The 14,048-nt window shown below is 36.4% G+C and overlaps 1 protein-coding gene across 6 annotated transcripts in view; it reads left to right on the forward strand.

Annotated features, from left to right (window-relative positions):
* The window catches only part of HMG20A (high mobility group 20A), a 68,335-nt gene that overhangs the window by 23,559 nt on the left and 30,728 nt on the right, over positions 1 to 14,048 (forward strand). Inside the window, exons 1-2 of one of the 6 annotated variants that reach the window (XM_045449001.1) lie at positions 5,000 to 5,058; positions 13,524 to 13,560. The exons of 3 other annotated variants lie outside the window; for them this stretch is intronic. The gene's annotated coding sequence lies outside the window, so the exon portion shown is untranslated. Of the gene's footprint in view, positions 1 to 4,976; positions 5,059 to 13,523; positions 13,561 to 14,048 lie in introns of those variants that run through there. 2 more of the 6 variants (XM_045448998.1, XM_045449002.1) reach the window with 2 other exon arrangements.

Here is a 14,048-nt window from a genome sequence, read left to right on the forward strand (position 1 = left end):
ATGCTTGCCACTATTACTGCTATCATTATTAGGCTCTTACCGTGTGATAGATACCATACTACTTGCTTTACATGGATTAATTCTTCAAATAACTTCTGTAGTAGGCACTATTATTATCCTCATTTACAGGTGAAAGAACAGGTTCAGAGATACTAACTTGCCCAATTTCCATAGCTAAAAAATAAAAGATGGGATCTGAATCCAGACAGTCTGATAATAGAGCCTTCAGTATTAACCATGACTCACTTCCAGATAGCAAATAAATACTAACAGAAGAATTCAGAAATGCATACTGTGCTTAAAGAACTTTGTTTATGTACATGTATGTTCATGGTTATGATTTTTCTTTTTCTTTTTTTTTTTTTTATTTTAGAGAAAGAGCATGAAAGCAGGGGAGAGGGATGGAGAGAGAGAGAGAGAGAGAGAGAGAGAGAGGGAGGGAGAGGGAGAGAGGATGTTGAGCAGGCTCCATGCCCAGTGCAGAACCCAACACGAGACTCGATTGCACAACCCTGGGATCATGACCTGAGCTGAAATCAAGAGTCGGGGGCACCTGGGTGGCTCAGTTGGTTGAGTGTCCAACTTCGGCTCAGGTCATGATCTCACAGCTCGTGAGTTCGAGTCCCGCAACGGGCTCTGTGCTGACATTTCAGAGCCTGAAGCCTGCTTCAGATTCTGTGTCTCCCTCTCTCTCTGCCCTACCCCTGCTTGTGCCCTGTCTCTCAAAAGTGAATAAATGTTAAAAAATTAAAAAAAAAAAAAATGAAATCAAGAGTTGGATGCCCAGGTGCCCCCATGGTTATGGTTTGATTTTGTAATGTATGTAAATTATTATAAATTTATGTACATTATAAGTTATAGAATTATATTTATAATATATATTTATATAAATTTATTATATAAAGAAATAAATATTGGATTTTTAATATATTCCTATAGAATTGGTTTTAGTTCTGTCACTTAGTTTAATGTATTCTTTCATGGTGTTCAGTCATGGTGTGGCACCTAAACAAATTTAGAATTGATTTTGTCCTTCATTAGCAGATGAAGAAACTTGGGCCAGATCAGTTTAAGGGTCCCAGAAGACACAGCTAGTTGGTGGCATAGCCTGAACTCAGAACCAGACTCCCTGACTCTGCAGCTCTTTCTGTTGCCTCAGGTTGTCCTGCTAAGTAGTTCATACAGCACATAATTCTTTCTCAAAAATTTGAAGTCCTTCGGTTCCGCCACTAAAATTGTGAGTGAATTTGTTGTAGAATTTCCTCATAGTTCACATTGGTACATCTTGATTTTAAGTTACCAATTTTTTCTTTTAAGTATGCTAATGTTACTAAACACCCAGAGCCAAATTAGATATTTCAAGAGACTTTGTAATAAGAATAAATGCCTCCAGAGAAGATGCTTCTGTGGAAAAACACTGTAATGATGAGCTTTTTCATCTAACCAGATTTGGAGTCAAATTTCTGAAGGGAAAGAAATGACAGTGGAATTGGAGATGGAGTAAATATATTCTGTTTGAAGTATATCTGAAGATATATTAGCAAGAAGTAAAATGATAATTTATTTATAAAAAGCTTGTTACTTTTTCTACCAGTGACATAAGAATATACATTTATCAACCTCAGATGTATTGTAATGTTCAGAATTAAACCTTTTAGGGAGATGCCAAGCCATATTAAACTCATGGTCATGGATTGTTTTCCCATAATTAAATGAGATTTTTGTATGATAATTGCAGTGTGTTGTCATATAATTTTATCTGGAAAATTAACAGAGTATAAATTGAGTAAACCATACACTTCTAGACAATAGCAGGATTTGTCATTATATTGCTGTATGGTAGAGAAGAAAGAGGAAGTCACAACACTTCTTTTTCTCAGTATCAAAATCTCTCTGTTATCTCTCAGGAAAGCAAACCTAATCTGTGCTATGTGGTATTGCACTCATAAGGAAATATATTACTATTTTAAGAGTACAAGATGCTTTCCCCTGGTCTCCTGTAGTTTCAAACATTCATGTGTTAAGATAAACAGTTTCATAAAATTGAATGCAGAATTTAAATGAAGTTTTTAATATAAAACACAAAGTTCATAAACTATACCCTCATACGTTTCCTGCTAGACATATTTACTCTTCTCTGCCCTGTAGGGCTAATTCTGATTTGAGAAAGAGAGAAAATGAATATATCACTAGAAATTCTAAGACTCCTTTCAGCAGTAAGCTGTTAACTCCTCTAATGGTGTATTTTTCTGGAGAGGGGGGTGGAGAGAATCTGGTCAAAGAGAATTTTAGCTTTATGTGTAGTCAAATGTTAGAAAAGAAAGTGTATTCATATATTGTGTGTCAGATTAAAATTTAAGTTTAAAAAGCCTGTGATTCTTGGGGGTGCCTGGGTGGCTCAGTCGGTCAAGCAACCGACTTGATTTTGGCTCAGGTCCTGATCCCAGGGCCGTGGAATTGAGCCCTGCATTGGGCTCAACACTGAGCGTGGAGCCTGCTTAAGATTCTTTCTCTCTCTCCCTCTGTCTCTTAAAAAAAGAAAAAAGTCTAGGATTCTTGATGGCATTTCCTCTTTTTAAAGTAACATAACCATCAGGGCGCCTGTGTGGCCAACTTCTGCTCAGGTCATGATCTCACAGTCGAGCCCTGCATCAAGCTCTCTGCTGTCAGCACAGAGCCTGCCTCGCATCCTCTGCCCCCTTTCTCTCTGCCCCTTCCTCCTCTCAAAAATAAAATAAACATTAAAAAAATTTTGTTTAATCATTAAAGAAAATAAAGTAACATGACCATATTACTGGATGTTGGAAAGTTAAAACAAAGTAGAAAGTAATTATTCATAATTCTACCACCCTAACATAATTAATTTGAGTATTTTGGTTTCCTTACAATCTATTTCTTTTGTATCTGGTCTTCTAATATAATTATAGTCTGTATAATACTGTCTCATAAATATTTCGTTGACAACTTTGTAACATGATTAGCAAAATAGCTTTCACATTCTTTTTTGGTTTGCAGAGCACATAAAGAAATATTGATCCCCACAATAACTTTTTTTTTTTTTTTTTTTTTTTTTTTTTTTTTAGTGTGTATTTATCTTTGAGACAGAGCTTGAGCAGGGCAGGGTCAGAGAGAGAGGAAGACAAGGTATCAGAAGCAGGTTCTGCATTAACAGCAGAGAGCACAGAGAGCCCAATGCAGAGCTCGAACCCATGAACCGTGAGATCATGATGTGAGCTGAAGTGGGGCGCTTAACATACTGAGCCACCCAGGCACCCCTAATATAATTATAGTCTGTATAGTATACTTTCTCGTAAATATTTCGTTGAAAACTTTGTAACGTGATTAGCAAAAATAGCTTTCACATTCTTTTATGGTTTGAAGAGCATGTAAAGAAATATTTATTTGTCCTTTACAACATCTTTTTGAGTTAAGTAGGGAAGGTATCAGCCCCATTTTACATATGAAAGTATTGAAAGCAGATAATCATATAATGCCTCTACTTGGTTGCATAGTGGATTTCTGTTCTTGACAGAAGTAATTTGCACTAACACAAGGAAGTAGATGTATTTAATGCAGAAGGAAGAGCAAAATAAATCGTTGTATACATTCTTACTCCCTGGGACCTAGTCCTGCCTTACTGGACAAGTGAGTCTCGCAACAGCGGTAGGCAACTCTGGAAATACAGATTTGTCAGATTTTAGTAAATACACTAAACACAAGAATCTTTGAGGTGATTTAATTAGTCTGGTTACTCTTCAGTTAGAGTTACAACTAAAGTGGTGTTAAACCTGTTTTTCTGTTACCTGAAAACAAAGGAAACAAAATCATAAGCTTATAATAACCAGGAAGGTAACATCCATCCACTTGGTCTGAATTGCTTGGGTAGAGTGAGAGCCTAGAGGCCCTGTGAATGAAGGGCAGGCCTTATCATATTGGGTAGGTTACTTAAGGGAAAAATGTTCCTAGGAAACTGGACTTGTAGAGCATGATATATGTCAAATTTGAATTCGGTAGCCATTTGATTTACTGAAGCCCTGAGCATTGTGACAATTTAGGATTTATAAGCAAAATATAGAGGGGCACTTGGGTGGGTGGCTCAGTCAGTTTAACATCTGACTTAAGCTCAGGCCACGATCTCATGGTTTGTGAGTTCGAGCTCCGCGTCAGACTCTGCTGACAGCTCAGAGCCTGGAGCCTGCTTCAGATTCTGTGTCTCCCCCTATGCCTGTCTGTCTGTCTGTCTGTCTGTCTGTCTCTCTCTCTCTCTCTCTCAAAAATCAATAAACATTCAAAAAAAATTTTAATAAATTTAAAAAATAAAAGCAAAATATATAAATATAATTCTGAGTTTTAAAAAGTCTCCATTTTAAACTGTTATATTAAGTACATTGCAATTGTGTCTTATTTGTTTTGTGAGGACAACTGAATTTCATTTTACTGTTCACAGTAGTGAAGACAATATATTACTGCTGGGCCTTCCTGCATCGAAAGTGTTTTTGGTATTTTGTCTTCAACTTTTGGCTGAAGAAAAATTCCCTACTGCCCAAAGCTCTGTTTTTCTTTTAGGAATTCTCCCTAAGAAGAGAATTTTTTGTAAGTGAGTTGATTAAAATGAAGAATGCTTTCTTTGATGGAGTCTCTTTCCTTTTATTACACTATCGTTTTTATAAACAGTTCAATTTTCCTTCTCAAAACATGCCATCTTCTAGTATTCATTGGCTTTGAAAGGGTAAAAGATTTGGGAGTTATTGCTTGTAATAGAAAGGAACATTCTTTCCTTCTCTTCTTCACAGTGTTGTTTCACAGCTGCAGGTTTCAGCTGAAGAGAACAGTGTAAAATGTAAGAAAATAGAGGAGCACTGTTCCTTGAACCAGTAAGGACCCTTACCCTAGAACTGTTAACCAGGAAGTTTTTGTTTGGGTCAAAATACTAGGGACCTTTGTTTCTTCTGCTTTCTCATATTTTGCCTCCTCAGATTCTAGGCTTGAATCATTTTGTTTTAGAGCAAGAAAGGAATCCTATCTACCTCCTTGATAACGAAAGTGGATTCCAAACATGTGAGTACTCTGTTCTTAGTGTTCCTTCTCAGGCATTCACTCAGCTGGTATTTTCTGTTTCCTTCAGATCTCAAATGTGATTTGTGAATTTATTATGATAATTAACAGTTATCTTAGCTCTTCACTCCATCTGTTCATCTGTATCTCTTCCCTATTTTTCTCATACATTTAAATAAATAAATAAATAAATATCATTATACACATCAGCTACAACCTTTACTTTTTTTTTTTTTTTTTTTTTTTTACTGTTTGTCCATCTGTCCGCCACTACATCATGAACTATAAAAGGACAAGAATTTCCTGTCAAATCTCATTTAGCACTGTGTCTTCAATGCATATCATAGTTACATATAATCAGCTGTGAAAAGCAGTATTTTTCAGCTTTAAAACTCATTTCAAACTCATTGAAAACTCATTTCCCCTCTTGATAAACATAAAATTCTTCTATTCTAATATACCCTCCATGAGAATCACCCAGAAGTAAGTGAAAAAATATACAAATGTAGCTTCACCAAACAAGAACATTAACTTTCTGTACTTTGTGTACTTAATTGCTTTGGTTTTTCAAATGTAAATTAGATTATAACATTGTGTATCATTGAAAATACCTTTTTGTATACCTATGGCCTCCCAGAGGGAGTATGCCCTTTATGGCATTCCCCTTCCCCACCTACCTCCCACCCTCCACCACCCCCCCCCCACCTCATGCACACCCACTTTTTACTGTTTCATAGTACCCTGGTGTCCCAGGAAATTGTTTGGCAAAGCACTCTACACAGAGTAATGCCAAGTTTTATTGGGTTACTTTAACTCTTAGTTCCGGTGCTAGGCCAGAAGTTGTCCTACTTGGGCAGTTATCTCCTTGTTTACAAATATAAAAGCAGTGGTTAGGTAGTCTGTGTAGGAAGGGCCACTTGGGACCCGCAGTCACCATGAAAAAGCCAGATAGGTGGACCGTGAACTCAAAAGGCAACACCCTGCTTGTAAAATGACAAATTTTGCTTTGGAAGAGGTGTTTATTTTCCCTGTGTCGCTGCTGTGCTTTACACCAATAATGCAAAACATTGTTTCTAGATGTTTGGGGTTTTCTTTCTCTTCACAACACATTTTGTGTCCTAATGGTAACAATTCTCCATCAAGGTTCCATTGAGGGGAAACAGTTCGTGTACAGTAATCAAACTGTCTAGAAGGAAATCTAAACAGTGCTCAGTTTCTTTTGATGATCTAATACTTCCATATTTTTAAAAGAAAATATCTGACTCAAAAGTTTGTAAAACTTTCACTTCCAAAAATCATAAAGAAGGAAGATTTATGTTTGTTTCTAATTCTGGCCTCGTCTTCCCACTTCTCACTGTTTTGAAAACAGTATCTCTAGACCAAGGACAATAAGACTATAAAATTCTATAAAGCAATTCTACGTACCACTTGACACTAAGCACAATCTTGGTCACACAGTAAAGGTGCTCAACAAATGCTTGTTGTTGAAATATAAACTCTCCAAGCATTTGCATTAAATGAGGCTGGATTATTTCTTTGGTGGCCCCCAAAAACACTAAACGATATTTAACTTCACAAAAACTACAAGTAGCGTATTGTCAGTATAGCCCGCCCTTTATCATTAAACAAGTTACGAGTCTGCAGTTGAAATATATGCAGGCCACAACTTACAGATTTTATTCCTAATTTCTTTTCAGTTATTTTGAACTGAGAAATTGGTTCTACCTCCAAAAATACGTCAAGAATCTAACCACTTCTCACCACCTCCACTACTACCACTGTGAGCCAAGCCATCATCTTTCAGATGGATTATTGCAGTAGATTTCCAAATGAACTCCTTACTTCCACCCTTGACCCTCTCCACTCTTCATTCTGTTCTCAAAACAGCAGCCAGAGTGATCCTATAAAAACGTTAGACCCCATGTCTACGTGAGGTTTACTCAAACCCTCTAGTGGCTTCTCTGACTAAAAAGCAAGTCCTTACCATGACTTACAAATCCCTCTGGAGTCTGGTACCCAGTCAACTCTGGATCTCACCTACTATTTTTGTCCCTATGTCAATCCACCACATTTGCCTCCTTCAGTCACTTTGCATTGTACTAGTTGTTCCTCCTGCCAGGACCACTCTGTGCTCACATACATGCATAGCTCTCTGCTTCATCTCCTTCGGGTCTCAGTAAACTCTTTACTGGCCTCTACTTAAAATTCCAAGCACCCTCTTCCCTTGAACTCTTCCTGGCCTCTCTATGGGCTCTGTTTTTTTCTTAGTACTTATCACTATGTGACATTATTCATTTTACTTTTTTTTTTATCTTGTTTTTTGTCTGTCTTTCCCAGTATACTGTGAGATATGGGAGGGCAGGGATTTTTGCCTGTTTTGATCTGCACAGTATCCCTAGTGCACAGAAAGTGCCTAGAATGTTAGATGCTCAATAAATATTTGTTGATGAATGAATCCATATCCTTATTGTTTAATTCCTATACTACCCTAACAACATTTTTAAAAATTACTAATATTTATAGTTATAGGAGCCTAAGCTCTAGATTTTAGAAATAGAAAGCCATATTTTCTGCCCACCCCTGCCTAACCCCCAGCCAGACATACACCTCCTTATACCCTTCTCTTGAAGTAACCCTAAGCCTTATATGTATACTCTAATTATCTTCCCCGTACTAACTACCTCACCCCACCCAAAAGTAAGTACTTAATTATCTTTTTCCCTCTCATCTACCATATCAAAACCTACAGTGAAAGAGTTCTTAGCTGAATTACACTTAACTGAACCCCAGTTAACTGCCTGATGGGATTAGCCAGTGTTCTTATTCGCTCTGTAAAACATTGATTAATGCCTACAGCCTACTGACTGCTCTTAGCTTAATGTTCATGGCTGGTAGACAATTCTCTTTGTGCTATCATGAACTCCGGTTAAAGAACTTGCATATCAAAATCAGTTTTATTTATTCCTAAACATGTTTATAGGACTATCTTCTTATAAATTATGTAATTATAATACATTAAATATGTAATATTTATGGTAATTTTTAATTCATAAACTTTATATTTTATAGTGGTTTTAGGTTCACAACAAAATCTAGCAGAAAGTACTAGCAGAAAGTACTAAGAATTCCCATATATTCCCTGTCCTCACACATGCCACAACCTCTTCCATTGTCAGCATCCCCAACCAGAGTCGTCCATTTGTTACATTCAGTGAGCTTACATTGACATAATCATCACCCAAAATCCTAGTTTACATTAGGGTTCACCCTTGGTGTTGTACCTTCTATGGGATTTAACAAACATATGATATATATCCACTGTTGTAGTATTGTACAGAATAGTTCACTGCCCTAAAAATCCTTTGTGTTCTGCCTGTTCACCCCTGCCTCCCCTCTAATCCTGGCAATCACTTATCTTTTTACTATGTGCACAGTTTTGCCTTATCTGGATGTCATATGGTTGGAATCAGAGTATATAGCCTTTTCAGATTGACTTCTTTCACTTGGTAATATGCACTTAAGTTTACTCCATATCTTTTCATGGCTTGATAACTCATTTGTTTTTAGCACTGAATAATAGTCCATTATCTGGATGTGCCACAGTTTATCAGCTTGCCTACTGAAAGACATCATGGTTGTGTCCAAATTTTGATGTTATGAATAAAACTGCTATAAACATTCATGTGCAGGTTTTTAGTGAATGTAGGTTTTTAGTTCCTTTGAGTAAATACCAAGGAATGCAATTGCTGGTAAGGAAAGTGAATAGTTTTGGGGCACCTGGGTGACTCAGTTAAGTGGCTGACTCTTGATTTCAGCTCATGGCATGATCTCACAGTTCGTGGTATCAAGCCCCATGTCAGGCTCTGAGCTGGGCATAGAGCCTGCTTAAGAATCTCTCTGTCCCTCTCCCTGTACCCCTTCCCTATTCATGTTCCTTTTCAGAGGAACAGTTTTTCATTATAATGAAGTCCAGCTTATAAGTTCTTTCTTTCATGGATCATGCCTTTGTTGTTTTGTCTAAAAAGTCATTACCATACCCAAAATCATCTAGATTTTCTCTATGTTATCCTGCAGGAATGTTGTAGTTCTGTGCTTTACATTTAGATTTCTGATCTATTTTGAGTTACTTTTTGTGAAGGGTGTAAGGTCTGTGTCTAGATTCTTTTTTTTTTAATGTTTATTTACTTTTGAGAGAGAGACAGAATGAGAGCAGAGGTGGGGGTGGGGGGCGGGCAGAGAGGGAGACAGAATCCAAAGCAGACTCCAGCCTCTGAGCTGTCAGCACAGATCCAACGTGGGGCTCAAACCCACAAACTGCGAGATCATGACCTGAGCCAAAGTTGGACACTTAACTGACTGAGCCACCCAGGCACCCCTCCAGCACCATTTGTTAAGAGACAGTCTGCTTTATTGTATTGCCTTTGCTTCTTTGTCAGAGATGGGTTGACTATTTTTATATGGGTTTATTTCTGGACTCTCTATTCTATTCCATTGATCTATTTGTCTTGTCTTTTACCAGTACCACACTATCTTGATTATTGTAACTTAATAGGAAATCTTGAAGTTAGGTACTGTTGGTCTCCCACCTTTGTTCTTCTCCTTCAGTATTGAGTTGGCTATTTTGGGTCTTGTGCCTCTCCATATAAACTTTAGAATCATTTTTTTACATCCACAAAATAACTTGCTGGGATTTTTACTGAAATTGAGTTGAATCTATATATCAAGCTGAAAAGAACTGGCATCTTGACAATATTGAGTTTTCCTGTTCGTTAACATAGAATATTTCTCCACTTATTTATTACTTCTTTGACATCTTTCATCAGAGTTTTAGGGTTTTTCTCATATAGGCCTCATAGATCTTACCTACATACTTCATTTTGGGGAATGCTTATATAAATGGTAATGTGTTTTTAATTTCAAATCCTACTTGTTCATTGCTGATACATACTGCATTGTATTGCATGATGCAGTTAACGCCTATATATTAACCTAGTATCCTGCAGCCTTGCTATACTCGCTTATTAGTTTCAGGAGTTTTTGTCAATTCATTCAGATTTTCTACATATTCAATCATGTCATCTCTGAACAAAGAGTTATTTCTAACTTCCCAATCTATATATCTTTCATTTGCTTTTCGTGACTTATTGCATTAGCTAGGACTTCCACTATAATGTTGGAAAGTTTTTGGGGTGGGGGCTGGACATCTTTGCTTCGTCCCTGATTTTGGAGGAGAAGCTTTATGTTTCTCACCGTGAATTTTGGTATTAGCTGTAGGGTTTTTCAGGTGTTCTTTATCAAGTTGAAGAAGTCTCTTCTATTCCTAGTTTGCTGAGAATTTGTATCATGAATGGGTGTTAGATTTTATCAAATGCTTTTTCTGTATCTGATCATGTGATTCTTCTTTATCCTATAGATATAATGGATTACATTAATTAATTTTTGAATGTTGAACCTGCATTACATATCTATGATGAATTTCACTTGGTCATGGTGTATAATTCTTTTTATACATTGTTTGATCCACTTTGCTAATATTCTGCTGAGGATTTTTAGATCTATGTTCATGAGAGCTATTGGTCTATATTTTTCTGTGTGTAATGTCTTTGTTTGGATATTAGAGTGATGCTAGCCACATAAAATGAATTAGAAAGTATTCTTTCTGCTTCTGTTCTCTGAAAGAGATTGTCAAAGATTGTTAATTTCTTCCTTAAATGTTTGGTAGAATTCACCAGTGAACCCATCTGTGTCTGCTTTCTGTTTTGGAAAGTTATTAACTATTGATTCAATTTATTTAATAGATAGGCCTAATCAGATTATCTGTTTCTTTGTGAGTTTTGGCAGATTGTATCTTTCAAAGAATTGGTTCATTTCATCTTTGTTATCACTTTATGCCCACAAAGTTGTCCATAGTATTCCTTTATTATCCTTTTAATGTCCATGAGATCTGTAGTAGTGTCCCCTCTTTCATTTCTTACAATAGTAATTTGTGTCATTCCTCTTTTATTCTTAGTTAGCCTGGCCAGAGGCTGACTGGTTGACCTTTTAAAAGAACCACCTTTTGGTTTTGCTGATTTTTCTTGATTGATTTTCTATCTTCAATCTTACTGATTTCTTTTTTTTTTAACATTTTAAAGTTTGTATATTTATTTCTTTTAAGAGAGAAAGAGAAAGAGCAGGGGAGGTGAAGAGAGAGAATCCCAAGCAGGCCCCATGCTGTCAGCATAGAGCCCAATGTAGGGCTTGATCCCATGAACCTTGAGATCATGACTTGAGCCGAGATCAAAAGTTAGACATTCAACCAACTGAGCCACCCAGGCGCCCCTCAATTTTACTGATTTCTTCTCTAATTTTTATTATATCTTATTTTGTGCTTACTTTGAATTTAATGTGCTCTATGTTTTCCAGTTTCCTAAAGTAAAAGCTTAGATTATGGATTTTAACTCTTTCTTGTTTTCTAATGTATGCATTCAGTGCTGTAAATTTACTTTTAAGCACTGCTTTTGCTGCATCCCACAAATTTTCATAAACTGTATTTTCTTTTTTTTTTTTTTTTTAATATTAATGTATTTATTTTGAGCAAGAACATGACAGGGGGAGGGGCAGAGAGAGAGGGAGAGAGAGAATCCCAAGCAGGCTCCATGCTGTCAGCACAGAACCTGACATGGGGCTCTTTTCCACAAACTGTGAGATTATGACTTGAGCTGAAAGCAAGACTTGGACATTCAACTGACTGAGCCACTCAGGCACCCCCATAAATTATAATTTCATCTTTTTTTAGTTGAAAGTATTTTTCATTTTCTCTTGGTTTCTTCTTTGACTCATGTGTTATTTATAAGTATGTTGTTTAATTTCCAAGTATTTTAGGATTTTCCAGCCTTCTTTCTGTTACTGATTTCTAGGTTAATTTCATTGTGGTCTGAAAGTAAACATTATATGAATTCTATTCTTTTAAATTTAAGATAGGTTTTGGTATATCTTGGTGAATGTGCCATGTGAGCTTGAGAAAAATATGTAATCTGCTGTTGTTAGATGAAGTAGTCCTACAGATATCAATTATATCCAATTGATATATGGTGCTGTTGAGTTCAACATTGTTCTTAATGATTTTCTGTCTTCTTAAATATCTATTTCTGTTACAGGCGTGTTAAAGTCTCTAGCTATAATTGTGGATTCATCTGTTTCTCCTTGCACTTCTGTTAGTTTTTGCCTCACCTGTTTTGACCCTCTGTGGTTAGACATATAAATATTAAAGATTATTATGTCTTCTTTGATTGTCCCCTGGCATTATGTAATGCCCCTCTTTCTCCCTGATCACTTTCTTTGCTCTGAAATCTGCTCTGTCTGAAATTAATATAGCTACTCTCTCTTTCTTTTAATTGGTATCATATCATTTCCATTCCTTCTTCTCTGATCCTTCTCTTGCTCTCTATCACAGTTTTCTGGCTTTCTTTAGTGATATATTTGGATTTCTTTCTCTTTATTCTTTGTGCATCTATTTCTGGTTTTTGATTTATAATTACCATTAGGTTTGTATGTCACATCTTCTGCATATAGCAGTATATATTAAGTTCATGGTCACTTAAGTTTGAACCCAGTCTTTCCCCTTTCTCTCCCCCATGTTTTAGGTGTATGATACCGTATTTTACATTATTTTCTTTTGTGAATCCCTTGATTGACTTCTACAGATATACTTATTTTTACTACCTTTGTATTTCCTACTTTTATTTCTCTTACTTATAGTCTTTCCTTTCCACTCAAAGATTCCCCTTTAACATTTGTTGTAGGTCTGGTTTAATGGTCATTATCCTTTAGCTTTTGTCTAAGAAAGTCTTTATCATTCCCTACTATTGGGAATGATAACCTTGCTAAATAGTATATTCTTGGCTACAGATTTTTTCCTTTCAATACTTTGAATGTATCATGCCATTCCCTTCTGGCCTGCAAAGTTTCTACAGAAAAATCCACTTATAGCCTTATGGGGTTTTCCTTGTGTGTAACATTTCCCAGGAAAAGTCTTCTTTTCTCTTACTGCTTTTAAAATTCTCTTTTAATCACTACTTTTTGACATTTTAATTACTGTGTGTCTTGGTGTAGACTTTCTAGGGTTGATTTTTGTTGGGGGAATTTCTCTGCCTTCTGGATCTGGATATCTGTTTCCTTACAGAAGTTTTTAGCTATTATTTCTTCAAATAAATTTTGTGCCCCTTGTTTCTCTCTTCTCCTGGGACCCCTATAATGTGAATGTTGTTATACTTGATGGAGTCACTGAGTTCCCTAAGTCTATTCTCATTTTGCATAATTTTTTTCCTCACATTCTCAGCTTGGTTACTTTCCATTACTCTGTCTCCCAGATCATTAATTCATTCCTCTGCTCTTTCTACCCTGCTGTTTATTTCATCTAGTTAATTTTTAATTTCATTTATTGTGTTCGTCATCTCTGATTGGTTCTTTTTTATCTCTATTTTAAGGGTCTCACTGATGTTCTCCATTCTTTTCTCAAGTCCAGTGAGTATCTTTATGATCATTACTTTAAATTCTCTATCAGGGGGGAGCCTAGGTGGCTCAGTCAGTCAAGCATCCAACTTCGGCTCAGTTCATGATCTCACGGTTCATGAGTTCGAGGCCGGCATCAGACTCTCTGCTGTCAGAACAGAGCCCACTTTGGATCCTCTATTCTCCTCTCTCTCTGCAACTTCCCCGCTTTCATGTGTGCTCTTTCTCTCTCAAAATTAAATAAATATTTTTTTTAAAAAGAGTGAATAGAGGTTTGTGTGGTTAGAGGTCAGTTGTAGAAGTAATTGAGAAAGCTGAAATGACAGGAAATAGTGGTCAGACACATTTGAATTTGAGGTTGGTTAGCCAAATGACATGATTTGAAAAGAATTGAAAGTTTTATATAAGGGTTTAATGTGGACAAAGAAGACAGAATCCCACCTCTCAACTCTGAGGTATGTGATGGGAGGGAATGTTGTGCATCCCCATGAAAGAACTTA

The sequence above is a fragment of the Leopardus geoffroyi genome, chromosome B3 (genome assembly GCF_018350155.1).
Source record: "Leopardus geoffroyi isolate Oge1 chromosome B3, O.geoffroyi_Oge1_pat1.0, whole genome shotgun sequence".
Taxonomy (NCBI): Eukaryota; Metazoa; Chordata; class Mammalia; order Carnivora; family Felidae; genus Leopardus; species Leopardus geoffroyi.